Source organism: Hemitrygon akajei, chromosome 16, assembly GCF_048418815.1.
Source record: "Hemitrygon akajei chromosome 16, sHemAka1.3, whole genome shotgun sequence".
NCBI lineage: Eukaryota > Metazoa > Chordata > Chondrichthyes > Myliobatiformes > Dasyatidae > Hemitrygon > Hemitrygon akajei.
In genome coordinates this window covers 29,881,881-29,895,202 of record NC_133139.1, presented here as the reverse complement: position 1 = coordinate 29,895,202, position 13,322 = coordinate 29,881,881, and the positions used below count along the sequence as shown (strand labels likewise).

Here is a 13,322-nt window from a genome sequence, read left to right as displayed (position 1 = left end):
TTTTAGAATAGATGGTTTGATAACAAACACAATGACAACTGATGTTTAAAAAAGTAGCATAAGACGATCTTTATTCTTATTAATTAGCAATCTGTAACATCTAAGCCACATTTTAAAATGCACCAATAAATTTTATGAACATGCAATAAATGAAAAGTGAAAGTCAGAAATTATGGAAGTGATTGGTTCATAGTAGGCAACAAAATTCTAAAATTTATTTTTAAAAAACTTAAAACAATCATTGCAGTTGGAAGTTGGAGCGACTGAAGACAGCACAGGCAGCCACTGAGCTGCATAAAGAAATACGCAAGGCAAATTTGAGAAGTGGTTGATCTGCATCTAACCTGAAGTTACCAGGTTACTAAATTTGCTCAAGAGAAATAAAAGGAAATAGTGTTGGAAAACATTTGACAACAGAACTGCGGAAATATTTCTTCATTAAGTTGCAATTGGGCTGGAAATAGTGTGGAGAAAGCAAGTGTGAAAAGAGCAAGTCTCACCGGCAAAATGACAAATTTAGAGATCAGTTGAAGAACAAAGGCAGTAAAAATAATGGCCAGAATGTGTCAAATTCAAGCAAAGCAAGATAACACCCAGTCCCACAAATTAATTTGATATTTTAAAGCCAAATAATGCAACATTTTATAATATACATTTTACATTTATTTAAATAGGGAAACAATGCTTACTAGAACATCGGAAAAGCTAAGTTTATTGGAAAGCACAGGCAAAAAAGAAAATAGAAAACAAACCACTGGTACAAGAAAGTAAGCATAAAAGCATGTCAAATTTAGAGGAAGTTTCAATTCAAATGTAGTTCTACACTGGTGCACCCCAGGGTGTGTGCTTAGCACACTGCTCTACTCTCTCTATACCCATGTCTGTGTGGCTAAGCATAGCTCAAATACCATCTATAAATTTGTTGATGATACAACTATTGTTGGTAGAATATCAGATGGTGACAAGAGGGCTTACAGGAGCAAGATATGCCAACTAGTGGAATGGTGTCACAGCAACAACCTGGCACTCAATGTCAATAAGATGAAAGAGCTGATTATGGACTTCAGGAAGGGTAAGGATAGATAGATAGATAGATAGATAGATAGATAGATAGATACTTTATTCATCCCCATGGGGAAATTCAACTTTTTTTCCAATGTCCCATACACTTGTTGTAGCAAAACTAATCAGAAATGGAGAGAGTGAGCAGTTTCAAGTTCCTAGGTGTCAAGATCTCTGAGGATCTAACCTGGTAGCAACATATCAATGTAGTTATAAAGAAGGCAAGACAGTGGCTATACTTTATTAGGAGTTTGAAGAGATTTGGTATGTCAACAAATACAGTCAAAAACTTCTAAAGATGTACCATGGAAAGCATTCTGACAGGCTGCATCACTGTCTGGTATGGGGGGGGGGGGAAGGGGGGGGCTTTTGCACAGGACCAAAAGAAGCTGAAGAGGGGGTTGTAAATTTAGTCCACTCCATCTTGGGTACTAGCCGACAAAGTACCCAGCACGTCTTCAAGAAGCGGTGTCTCAGAAAGGCAGCGTCCATTATTAAGCACCTCCAGCAGCCAGGGCATGCCCTTTTCTCACCATTACCATCAGGTAGGAGATACAGAAGCCTGAAGGCACACACTCAGCAATTCAGGAACAGTTTCTTCCCCTCTGCCATCCGATTCCTAAATGGACATTGAACCTTTGAACACTAGCTCACCTTTTTAAATATATATTATTTCTGATTTTTCAACGATATTTAATCTATTCAATATACAGTATGTATACTGTAACCGATTTACTTATTTATTATTACATTTTTTTCTTTCTTCTATATTGTGTATTGCATTGAACTGCTGCTGCTAAGTTAACAAATTTCACGACCCATGCTGGTGATAAAAAAAACCTGATTCTGATTCTGAGTCAAATAAAAGACATAATCAAAAACATCAGCAAATAATGGCCTTAGACTAAAAGAAAAATGCAGAGACTGCATAGGATTAATCAAAGTGAATGAAGATTGCAACTCAAAGACAGACGTTGGGATCCAAACTATTAACAAATGCAATTGCAAGAAAAAGTTTCTGAGCCCTTTGCAATTACCTGCTTTTCTGCATTAATTACTCATAAATTGTGGTCTGATCTTCATCTAAGAGACAATAATAGACAAACATAATCTGTCTAAACTAATAACATACAAACAATTGTACTTTTTGTTGATACTGAGTACATCATTTAAACAATCACAGTCTAGATTCAAAAAAGTATGTGAACCTCTGGGGTAATGTCTTCTCCAAAAACTTTTTGGAGTCAGTTGCTCCTATCAATGAGATAAGATTAGAGAGGTGGGCTGTAGAGGTACACACCAAGTCAGGTTACCAGCAGAGCCTGCTCTTCTCAAGAAAGATCTGTTTATGCACACCATGCCTCGATCAAAACGACTTTCAGAGGACCTTAGAAGAACTGTAGGGATTCATGAAGCTGGAAAAGGCTACCAAAGCATTTCTAAAGACCTGAGTGTTCATCGGTCCACAGAAAGAGAAAAATGGAGAAAATTCAGTACTCCTTGGGAGTGGGCATCCTGCAAAGATCACACCAAGAGCATAATGTGCTGAAGGAGGTGAAAAAGAACACAAGGGTAACAGCAAAATTCCTGTTGGTATCTCTAGAACGTGCTACGGTCTCTGTTCATGTGTCCACTATAACAAAACACTGAACACGAATCATGTTCATGGAAGGACACCGATGCGCTACAAAACAAAAAAAGTGTTCCACAATGCTTCTGGGACAATGTTCTGTGGACAGATGAGACAAAAGTTAAACATTTTGGCAGAAACACAAAATGTTTGGAGGAAAAAGGACACTGCACACCAAAATCTCACCCCAACAGTAAATCATGGTGGAAGGAGCATCGTGGTTTGGGGCTGCTTTGCTGCCTCAAGGCCTGGACAGCTTGCAGTCATTATAGGAACAATGAATACAAAATAGTATCAAGACATTTTAGGGGAGAATGCCAGACTAGTGGTCCGTCACCTGCAGCTTAATGGAAGTTGGATGACGCAACAAGACAATGATCTGAAACACAAGAGCAAATCAACAGAATGTTTAAAACAGAAGAAATTTTGTGTTTTGGAATGGTCAAGTCAGAGTCCAGACCTTAACCCAATTGAGATGCTGTGGTATGACCTGAAGAGGGCTATTCATGCAAGGTATCCCAGAAATATTGATGACCTGAAACAGTTTTGTATGGAAGAATGATCTAAAAATTCCTCCTCTCTGTTGTGCAAATCTGATTAGCAGCTACAGGAAATGGTTGGGGGAGGTTATTGCTAAAGGAGGTTCTATCAGTTATTAAATACAAGGGTTTACATACTTTTTCCAGCCTGGACTGAGAATGATTGAACAATGTGTTCAGTGAAGACCTGAAAACTACAATTGTTTGTGTATTATTGGTTCAGGCAGATTGTGTGCCTATTATTGTGACTTAGATGAAGATCAGACCACATTTTATGAGTAGTTATACAGAAAACCAGGCAATTGCAAAGGGTTCACAAACTTCTTGCAAAATTTTCACTGTTCACTGCTGAAAAATCGGACTTTACTGATAGAATCAGGTGGTGCCCATACAAACCAACCCGCAGTTGTCCTTTGTTCTCAACACTCATACCCTTTATTTTTAAAGCTATAAATATAGTATATATGTAAATGAGCTGACATAAGGAAATTCTCTGGAGCACATAACAGTGTTAGAAACTAAGCTGTCAATTCAAATGTATATGGTGAGCAAAACTGCAATTTAGAAACACAAATTTTAAAAAAACAGGCCAAAGATCTTAAAACAAAGAAGACTTGCATGAATTAAAGGTGGTCCCAACATTGCAAGAGGAACATGTGGTAGGTGGCAAGAGTGGGCTCCCTCACCTCCACTGACTCTCAACACAGGAGCCCCTCAGGGCTGTGTCCTAAACTTCCCCCTTTACTCCCAGTATACCCATTACTGTCTTGCCACCCACACCTCTAATCTGCTAAATAGATTTGCTGACGACACTACATTGATTGGCTTAATCTCAAACAATAATGAGGCAGTCTACAGGGAAGAAATCATCTCTTTGACACAGTAGTGTCAAGAAAACAACCTCACCCTTAATGTTGCAAAAATAAAGGAGCTGGTTGTGGATTACAGGAGGAATGGAGACAGGCTAACCCCCACTGACATCAATGGATCTGGGGTTGAGAGGGTGAACAGCTTTAAATTCCTCGGCATACCGAGGACCTCACGTGGTCTGTACACACCAGCTATGTGGTTGAAAAAGCACAACAGTGCCTCTTTGACCTCAGATGGTTGAGGAAGTTTGGTACGGGCCCCAAATCCTAAGAACTTTCTACAGGGGCACAATTGAGAGCATCCCGACTGGCTGCATCATTGCCTGATATGGGAACCGTACCTCCCTCAATCGTAGGATTCTGCAGAGAGTGGTGCACACAGCCCAGCGCATCTGTAGTTGTGAATTTCCCATGATTCAGGACACTTACAAAGAAAGGTGTAAAAAAAAAAGGGGCCCGTAAGATCATTGGGGACCCGAGCCACCCCCACCACAGTCTATTCCAGCTGCTACCATCCGGAAAACTGTACCGCAGCATAAAAGTGTGGACCAACAGGCTCCAGGACAGTTTCTTCCACCAGGCCATCAGACTGATTAATTCACGCAGATACAATTGTATTTCTATGTTACACTGACTGTTCTATTTACTATAAATTACTATGATTGTACATTGCACATTTAGATGGAGAGGTAACAAAGATTTTTACTCCTCGTGTATGTAAAGGATGTAAGAAATAAAATCAATTCAATTATGGTACTCAGGTTCAAAAAATAGAAACAGAATTAACAATCTTATAAATGATGGTGGGGGGAGGAACAACCATATTTCTTTATGTATTCATGCAAGACTAACATGTACTGTTCATCTCTAGTTGCCTCCTGAGTGGAAAACATTTCAACCATAGAGCCTGGAGTATCATGAAGTCTGAGTAGGCAAATGTGACAGATTTCCTTCTCTAATAACTAAACGATATTTAAAATATAATCTTGCATGAGCATAATTTCATGATGCTTTTATCTGAATTAAACAGTTACTGTTGTAATTATTTGTACTTGTTGTTTCTTCCAGTTTTGTTTAATTCACTGCATTTAAATTCCTTGCAACGGATCTCTAAATCAACAGCAATAATCTATTATTATGTTTCGGTAACTTTCAAACTAATTGGCTATTTTCTCCAAAACTTTGCGTGTCAGGGACTGCTGAATAGATTTTAGCTCACAGTTATTTAAACCTATGCAATGCCCAAAGACTCACAGAAGCCAAAGGAGAAATGTCTAGGTGACCACGTTTGAGGACAAAGGGAGTTTAGAGATTGCGACCAGAAGTGAACCACTCAGGGCAATTGGATCTGTGACACTAGTTTGACTACTTGCCAGAACCACAGTGACTATCAATTTTTAAATGTTCACTTACAGAAAGCCCTATCACATTTTGGTGACTTGACAATTCCTTCACCACAAAGCCAAATAATTGGAATGTGAATGATAGAATTGTGGGAGATTTGGATTTGATGAGAAAAATGGAGGATATTGCCAATCATTGGCTGCTCTTGATTCATTACTCATATTTATCCCTCGTCTTTATCCGGCTTCCTATTAAATGCAGTGATTTTATTCCCCCAACCAACCTTTTGATAGCAAGTTCTAAAGCTTGGGAGAATCTTCTCCACTGGACTACTAATTTCCAGCTAATGACTTATTAAAATGCTAGTAGATTCCTCAGTTTTCCTTTTCCCCCAAATAAAAAGCAGGTAAGATTAAACACTTCCCTTTTATTGCATCATCTCCAGACCTTTGATGACTCCACCTATCACCACTCAGCTTCTTTCATTAATTCCATACTTCCCTGCCTTATCCCCTTCCTCACCTGAATCCACATCTCACTTGCCAGCTCTTACTCCACCCTTTTCCCTTAACCCTTTATACTATTTCCCCTTCCCTCCAGGTGACAGATCTCAACACAAAACATGAACTGTTCGTTTTCCTCCACTGATGCTGACTGACCCAGTGAGTTCCTCCCGCTGCTTGCTCTTTTACTCCACGTTCCAGCATCTGTAATCTCTTGTCTCCTGGATTAAACACATTTTGAACCCCATTTACCAAAGACAAAGGAGGTATCAGTTTTAGTCAGTTTCACATTTTCATAGGACAATAGACCTAAAATGGGATCCCAAACATTTCTATCCATCCCACTGCCCCACTTAGTTCTCTGTAACCTACTCTCTCCTACATGCTCACCAGTCCACCTACCATCTCCCCAGGTTCTCCTGCCCCCATCACACGAGGGAAACTTCACTGAAGCCTACCAACAGACAAATCTTTGAGATGTGGGAGGAAATTAGAGCATCTGTGAGGAAATTAAAGCACAGGGAGACACTGCACATGGACAATTAAGTAACTGGAGCTGTCAGATAGCAGTACTAACCGCTGTGTTGCTGCGTGCCTCTAATTAATAGAGCACATAGATGGAAATGGGAAAAATATTTAAAAGAATTAAATGCAGTAAATTCTCTAAAATTACAAAATTAAATAAAACAGCATATAATGTCAATAACGATTTTACATTTATTGTACCTAGTTATAAACTTGCATAAATGAAATGCAGTTTCAAATGTTTTATTTATCATGAGATAGCTGCTGCATTATATGAAAAGTAAACTAGCATGAAATTAAAAATGAACTATGGACTTTGTAAGATGGATCTGGAAGAGATTGGTCATTAGACTGGGTTAAGAAATTAATGAACTAATAAAAGTTAACCTCTTGTACAGAATATTCAAAGAGTTTTGTGTAATATTATTTTAAGTTAAATTAGTTGGTGCTTATTTAACTTGTCATAGCCAAGCTAAGTTTAAACAAGTTTGAGGGTCCCACAGGTTTATAACCAGCAGTCAATTTCTGCTTGTGAACAGCAACAATTTATTGAAATAAACTCTGTTAAGGGTTTGAAGTGGTTTTCACATGCTAAAGTTTTAACTTCATTTTACTTGGTTCTGGACCCACTGATCAAAACCATTAGGAGATCTTTTTATACTCAAGTCTTAAAGTACACAAAATTACACTAAATGTTCATCTTTTGGAATATATTTTATTATTTGTTAATTTATTTATGATAACATTGTTTTATGTGTTGTGTGTGAGTTATATGTGCTTGTTGTGCATCTTGGTCCGGAGGAATGTAGCTTCTTTTGGAGGTATACGGTTGAACGACAATAAACTTGAACTTGCATTATATTGGTAACCAATTTTAGTGTCATTGTTGCCATATAGCATAGCTGTTTATAACAGCTAAAAATAAGGCATCTATACTTTTTTTGCAACATAAGGCAACAAACTCCTACGCTGCTATTTGAAACTAGTTTTGTAGAAAGTTGACAAGTCTTCACTATTTAATCTGAATTGTAACTATCCTTTACAACGTACAACTCCTAACAAAAATAATTAAGGCACACATGGCCTCCAATTCATGCCATTTCCAAAAAGTAGGGCAGTCAGCCTTCTGTACAATCGGTCATGATTCATCGGAAGAAAAATCATCTCCTAGGTTGTCATTTCTGTGATCGAGGATAAAGAATTGGATTCCAACATACAGTTTGCCTTTTTCACTAGCAGGTATTAAGTGGCAGTCAGGAAGTAGCAGCACAGAAATGTAAATTTTAAACAGTTTGTTGACAAAGTATCTTCAAAATGGAAAGGAGCAAACAGAAAGGATGAGAAATGACAAGAAATTGGTGTGGGAACTGGAATGGAGAATAGGAGCATTCCATTCCAAGCCTGAGCAAGCCTTGCTATTAAAAAAGATCTAGATGCACAAGATCCTCCCAAACTTTATATCAAAAGCCTTCAGGTTTCTACACTGCTTTTCAAAAGTGTTTTTCCAGACATTATAATGTCAAACCATTTGAGACTTGGAGGGAGGAGATGGCACAGGAAGATACAATCTTTTAGTTTAGAAAAAAAGAACTGTGCATCATGCGCAAGATATAGAGGGGCCACTTTGTTAACATTATAAAAGCTTACAAAATACTGTTCTGGAACTTCATGCAATTGTAGTATTTGGATACAATCTCCATCACAGGCACCAGCCTCCCCAGCTTCAAGTACATTTTCAGAAGGCAATGCATCAAAAAGGTGGCATCCATTATTCAGGACCCCATCACCCAGGACATGCCCTCTTTTCAGTGCTATCATCACAGAGATGGTACAGAAGACTGAAGATAAACACTCAACTTTTCAGGAACCGCTTCTTCCCCTCAGCTTTCAGATTTCTGAATGGACAATGAACCCACGTACACTACTTCAATACTTTCTTTGCTTGCTTTTTGCATACACTTCAAATTCATTTTAACTATATTTCTTACTGTAATTTATTGTGTATTGCAATGTACTGCAAAACAACAAATTTCATGACATATGCCAGTGATATTACACCTTGTGTTGGCGCGTGGCCAAGTGGTTAAGATGTTCATCTAGTGATCTGAAGGTCGCTAGTTCGAGCCTTGGCTGAGGCTGCGTGTGTCCTTGAGCAAGGCACTTAAACACACATTGCTCTGCGATGACACCGGTGCCAAGCTGTATGAGGATTAATGCCCTTGGACAACATTGGTGGCGTGGAGATGGGAGACTTGCAGCTTGGGCAACTGCCGGTCTTCCATAAAAAAAACCTTGCTTGTAGCTTGTAACACATAAACCAAGCTTGTAGCTTGGAAATTTTCCAAGGCGCAAATCCATGGTCTATTGAGACTAACAGAGGCCTACACACATTACACCTTATTCTGATACTGCAAAAAAGCTTTTCAGTACAGCAAAACTCCATTAACATTTGCAACTTTGGAAGTGCTGGATTAACTGACTATTCAACACTCTTTCAATTGAATTGTTTTCTTTATAAAAAGATATTATACATTAGAAAAATATGCTTTCCAGTGAACACAGCGTGTTTCAAGGAAGTACCAAGCAGCTTAGATTTGCAATCACAGACACCAGTCAACTTCAGATAATTGGAAGGAACCAGGTCTTCAGCATGCAAGTGCATGGGAATAGTGAACCAGTGAGTACATCAATTTCTAACATCTGTCATCTTCAATAGTATCTTCTACAGGGATCACTCTCTAGGTGACTCTCTGTCTTCTCATCCTTCCTGGCACTTATCCCTGTAAGCAAAACAAGAATTACACCTGCCCCTTCTCCTCCTCCCTCACCACCATTCAGTGTCCCAAACAGTCCTTCCAGATAAGGTGACACTCAACCTGTGAATCTGTTAGGGTTATCTACAATATCCAGTGCTCCCAATGCATCCTCCTTTATATTAGTGAGACCCGACAAAGACTGGGGGACTGCTTTGTCGAGCACCTTTGCTCCATCCACATAAAAGGGCGGGTTTTCCCGGTGGCCATCCACTTTACTTCCGCTTCCCAGTCCAACATGTCAGTCCATGGCCTCCTCTACTGACTCAATGAGGCCATTCTCAGGTTGGAAGAGCAACACCTATTCCACCTGAATAGCCTCCAACCTGACGCCATAAACATTGATTTTTCTAACTTCCAGTAAATTTTTCCCTCGCCTTCACTCTTTTTCCAATCCCCATTCAGCCTCCCCTACTATCCCTTCTCTTATCCTCACCTACCCCATCACCTCCCTCTGCTGCCCCTCTTCCTTCTCTTTCTCCCATGATCCACTCTCTTCTTTGGAACCTATTCTTCAGCCCTTTACCTCTTCTACCTATCATCTCAATGCATCTCATTTCATCCCCACTCCTCTACCCATCTACTTTCCTCCTCATCTGGTTTCACCTTATCACTTCCCAGCTTGTATTCCTTCTGCTCCCCCAACCTTCTTAATCTAGCTTCTACCACCTTTCTTTCCAGTTCCAATGAAGGATCTTGGCCCAAAACCTCAATTGTTTATTCCTCTGCAGAAATGATGCCTGACTTGCTGAATTCCTCCACTATTTTGTATATGTTAACCAGTGGGCTATATCCCAATTTGAAACCAATGAAGTTTCCAAACAGATTTTTGGAATTATAAAGTATCAGCCTTTTGTGTTGCAAAACAGAAGACGTAGTTTAAAATAAATAGTTCCATTCTAATCATATTAATACTTCATAAACACAAGAGATTCTGCAGATGCTGTAAATCCAGAACAATACACATAAAAGGCTGGAGGAACTCAGCAGGTCAGACAGCATCCGTGAAAATGAATAAACTGTAGATGCTTTAGGCCAAGACCATACTTCAGGACTGGAAACAAAGGGGGGAAGACGCCAGAATAAAAAGGTGGGAGGAGGTAAGGAGGGCAAGCTAAAAGGTGATGGGTGAACCCAGGTAAGTGGGAAAGGTAAAAAAGGGGCAACAGGTGATAGGCAAGTGAGAAGAGGTAAGAGGCCAGAGTGAGGAATAGAAGGGGAAGAGGAAAAGAAAAAAAAATACCCAAAGGAGAAATTAATGTTCCTGTGATATGATTGGAGGTTACTTAGACCAAATATGAGGTGCTGCTCTACCATCCTAAGAGTGAGCTTATCTTGGCAAAAGAGAAGGCCATGGACTGATATGTCAATATGGGAATGGGGATAGGAATTAAAATGGTTGGCCACTGTGAAATTCCACTTTTGGCAGATGAAGTCGAGGTGCTCGACAAAACAGTCCCCCAATCTATGTAGGGTCTCACCAATGCAGAGGCCCCATCGGAAGCACCAGATACAATAGACAACTCCAACAGGTTCATTGGTGAAGTGTAGCCTTGCCTGGAAGGACATTTGGGTCCCTGAATGGAGGCAAGGGTGGAGTTGAATGGGCAGATGTAGCATTTCCGCCTCTTGCAAGGATACAAGCCTTAACATTTTGAAACAATTGACTTTTCATTTCTGCAGTCTCATCAGTTCTTTAAGAAGAAAAGCAACCCCTCTCCTTTACTGATTTACAAATGTTAAACAAGGCTCTAGAACAGTTTTTAATCCCCATCTTCTTGAATAACTACCTACCACAATATTGGGAATATATTAGATCAGGTGCAAACTTCATACCAGCACACCCATGTAATGTTGCATGTGATAACTGCATTTGCAATCATGAACACCAATGTTGCACATAAGTTTCAGTGATCAGCTCTTTAGTATTTAGCAATATCCTCTCTATGAAATGATTGCTTAAATCAAACATTAGTGGCACTAAGTATACACAATTTGAATGTATAACAGGTAAGCTAGTCTTAAGCTTTACTTGCAAAGTAAAATTACCTCAATATTGAGTTTCATAGCAACACAAGTACTGCTCATGTAACGCATTCAAATCAATGAGTTGCAATTTTAAAGGTAATTTTTCATGTAATGAGTTCACATTTCCTCAGGAAGAAAATAGCTCTAGTGATTGGCGACATTTTCTTACACTATAAAGAGCAAAAGGATAACAAGGGACAAAATTGGTCCTCTGGAAGATCAGAATGGTAATCTATATGCAGAGCCAAAAGAGTTGGGGGTGAACTTATTATACTTTTCTTCTTTTTGTATCTGTATTTAATGGGAGATGGACACAGAGTTCATAGATGTGAGACAGTGCAGCATTAAGGTCATGGACCCTATACAGATTACAAAGGAGGAGGTGTTTGCTGTCTTGAGACAAATTAGGCAAACCCCCAGGGCCTGACAATGAGTTTAGACCCTACGGGAGGCAAGTGCAGAAATTGCAAGGGCCCTAGCAGAGATATTTAAAACATCCTTCATCAATGGATGAGGTACTGGAGGATTGGAGGATAACTAATGTTGTTCCATTGTTTAAGAAAGGCTCTAAGAATAAGCCAGGAAATTATAGGCTGGTGAGTCTGACATCAATTGTGAGGCAGTTATTGGAAGGTATTCTAAGTGACGAGATATGTAAAGTATTTGGATAGACAGGGACCAATTAGGGATAGTGAAAAGGGTTTTGTGCATGGTAAGTCGTGCCTAACCAAACTTGAGTTTTTCGAGGAAGTTACCAGGAAAGTTGATGAAGGTAAGGCAGTGGATGTTGTCTCCATGGACTTTTCCAAGCCCTTTGACAAGGCCCCTCATAGTTAAGAAGGTTAAGTCATTTGGCATTTAAGATGACGTAGTAAGTTGGATTAACATTGGCTTTGCTGGAGAAGCCAGAGAGTGGTAGTAGATGGTTGCTTCTCTAACTGGAGGCCTATGACAAGTGGTGTGCCAGAGGGATTGGTGCTAGGCCCATTGTTGTTTGCCATCTATATCAACAATCTAGATGATAATGTGGTAAACTGGATCAGCAAATTTACAGATGACACCAAGACTGGGGTTGGGAGTATAACTGACAGTGAGGAAGACTATCCAAGCTTCCAGTGGGAATCTGGACCAGCTGGAAAAAATGGGCTGTAAAATGGAGGATGGAAAGTAATGCAGACAAGGGTGAGGTGCTGCACTATGGGAGGCCCAAACAGGTTAAGCCTTACATGGTGAGTGGCAGGGCACTGAAGGGTGTGCTAGAACAAAGGGATCTGAGAATACAGATCCATATTTAAAGTGGCATCACAGATATTGGCCTTCATAAATCAACGTACTGAGTACAGGAGTTGGGATGTAATGCTGAAATTGTACAAGACGTTGGTGAGGCCTAATTTGGAGTATTGCGTGCAGGTTTGGTCACCTACCTAAAGGAAAGTTATCAATAAGATTGAAAGAGTGCTGAGAAAATTTACAAGGCTGTTATAGAGAAAGGTTAGAACTTTATTCCCTGGAACATAGAAGACTCAGAGGAGATTTGATAGAGGTACCGTATATAAAATATTGAGGGATCTAAGTAAGAGTAAGGTGGCGGGTGGAGCTATGTTTCTACCAAAGGAGATGCAAGGCATTCCTTCCTTCCACTAGCCTGCAGGTCACCCTTGGGCAAGGTGTAGCACCTACTTAGCCCGCACCCAATCATGGTCACATAAAGCCATGTGAGCAGTGGGTGGTTGTATGAGCAGCTGTCCTGACATCAGGCAGACAATCTCTGCCAATAATGGCTGGAGTCACCCATCTTGTAAAGACACTGCCCAAAAGAAGACAATGGCAAACCACTTCTGTAGAAAAATTTGCCAATAACAATCACGGTCATGAGATCATGATCACCTGTGACATGACACAATAATGATGATAGATAGGGTAAATGCAAGCAGGCTTTTTCCACTGAAGTTGGGTAAGACTACAACTAGAGGTCACGGGTTAAGGGAAATGTTTAAGAGGTACATGAG

At 39.8% G+C, this 13,322-nt stretch overlaps 1 protein-coding gene across 6 annotated transcripts in view; it reads right to left on the bottom strand.

Annotated features, from left to right (window-relative positions):
• The window catches only part of ranbp3b (RAN binding protein 3b), a 325,996-nt gene that overhangs the window by 92,762 nt on the left and 219,912 nt on the right, over positions 1-13,322 (bottom strand). The window lies entirely within an intron of this gene.